This window comes from Elephantulus edwardii, unplaced genomic scaffold, assembly GCF_000299155.1.
Source record: "Elephantulus edwardii isolate Elephantulus edwardi_28Jun2011 unplaced genomic scaffold, EleEdw1.0 scaffold00011, whole genome shotgun sequence".
NCBI classification, from domain to species: Eukaryota; Metazoa; Chordata; class Mammalia; order Macroscelidea; family Macroscelididae; genus Elephantulus; species Elephantulus edwardii.
In genome coordinates, this window is record NW_006399761.1 from 24,143,141 (window position 1) to 24,144,957 (window position 1,817).

At 54.2% G+C, this 1,817-nt stretch overlaps 1 pseudogene; it reads right to left on the minus strand.

Annotated features, from left to right (window-relative positions):
* Nucleotides 1–100: 100 nt before the first annotated feature.
* Nucleotides 101–1,216, minus strand: LOC102855139 (annotated as a pseudogene).
* Nucleotides 1,217–1,817: the final 601 nt, after the last annotated feature.

Genomic DNA, 1,817 nt, shown 5'->3' on the forward strand with positions numbered 1-1,817 from the left:
AAGCCATGCCAATTCTCATCTCTTTTGTTTTGTCTTTGTTTTCTGCGCAAGTTAGGGTTTTTTTATTCGAGAAAGGGAGTAACACAACTAACCAGTCCACCTAGAAGCATTTGTGGGGGACGATGGAGGGGCCAGACTCGCTGGACTCCTGCTTGCTGATCCACATCTGCTGGAAGGTGGACAGGGAGGCCAGGATGGAGCCCCCGATCCACATGGAGGATCTGCATTTAGGGGAGCGATGATTTTGGTCTTCATCGTGCTGGGGGGCCAGCGCTGTGATCTCCTTCTGCATCCTGTCGGTGAGGCCTGGGTTCAGTGGGAGCTCTGTGTTGGCGTAGAGATCCTTGCGGATGTCAACATCCCACTTCATGATGGAGGTGAAGGTAGTTTCGTGGATGCCACAAGACTCCATGCCCAGGAAGGAGGGCTCGCAGGGTGACTCGGGGCTGCAGAAATGCTCATTGCTGATGGTGATGACCTGCGCGTCAGGCAGCTCACAGCTCTTCTCCGAGGAGGATGAGGAAGCCTCCGTGGCCATCTCCTGCTCAAAGTCCAGGACAACCTAACAGAGATTCTCCTTGATGTCACGCGCAATGTCCCGCTCAACCGTGGTGGTGAGGCTGTAGCCTCGCTCTAAGAGGATGTTTATGAGGTAGTCTGTCAGGTCCCGGCCAGCCAGGTCCAGATGCAGGATGGCATGGGGGCGGCATACCCCTCATAGATGGGCATCGTAGGTGACGCCGTCATTGGAATCTATCACGATACTGGTGGTCCGGCCAGAGGCGTACAGGGACAGCACGGCCTGGATGGCAATGTACATGGCAGGAGGGTTGAAGGTCTCAAACATGATCTGGGTCATCTTCTCCCAGTTAGCCTTGGGGTTCAGGGGGACCTCCGTCAGCAGCACAGGGTGCTCTTCGGGGGCCACACGCAGCTCGTTGTAGAAGGTGTGGTGCCAGATCTTCTCCATGTCATCCCAGTTGGTGACAATGCCGTGCTCGATGGGGTACTTAAGGGTCAGGATGCCTCTCTTACTCTGGGCTTCATCCCCCACATAGGAGTCCTTCTAGCCCATGCCCACCATCATGCCCTGATGCCGAGGGCACCCCACAATGGAGGGGAAGACAGCCCGGGGGGCGTCGTCGCCCATGAAGCCGGCCTTGCACATGCCGGAGCCGTTGTCTACCACGATTGCAGCGATGTCATCATCCACGGTGAGCTGGGGGTGGCGGGTGTGAACCAGCGGCAGTGACTGTGTGGAGGGGCCTGTGCTCCGGAGCAGATGAGGTCTTGGCTCAAAACCTGGTTACTTTTTAAACTATGATATTGGATCCTATTGGCTAAGGTTTTGCTGAGATATTTTTTATCAATGTTCATGAGGGATATAGGTCTATATTGTTGTTGTTAGGTACCATCGAGTGAGTACGACCCATAGCTACCCTAAGAACAACAGATCTGAACCCTGTTCTGCCCCGTGCCATCCTCACACTTCCAGACACATCAGAGCCCATTGTGGCAGTCACCATGTCAGTCCACTTGGTCAAGGGTCTTCCTCCCCTTTGCGACCCTTCTCCTTTCAAAAGATCATGTTCCTCTCTGAGGAATAGCCCCTCCTAGCAACATGCCAGAATTGTTGCTGTTGTTATGTGCCAGCAAGTCACTTGTGACGCATAGCGACCCTATGTACAACAGCCCTAAACTCTGCTCTGTCCTGTGCCAATCGCACTGTCTCTGACACTCCCATCCCAATTACCTCAGTCACTGAATCAATCCACCTTATAGAGGGTCCTCCCCTCCTGCGCTGTCCTAATTATGTG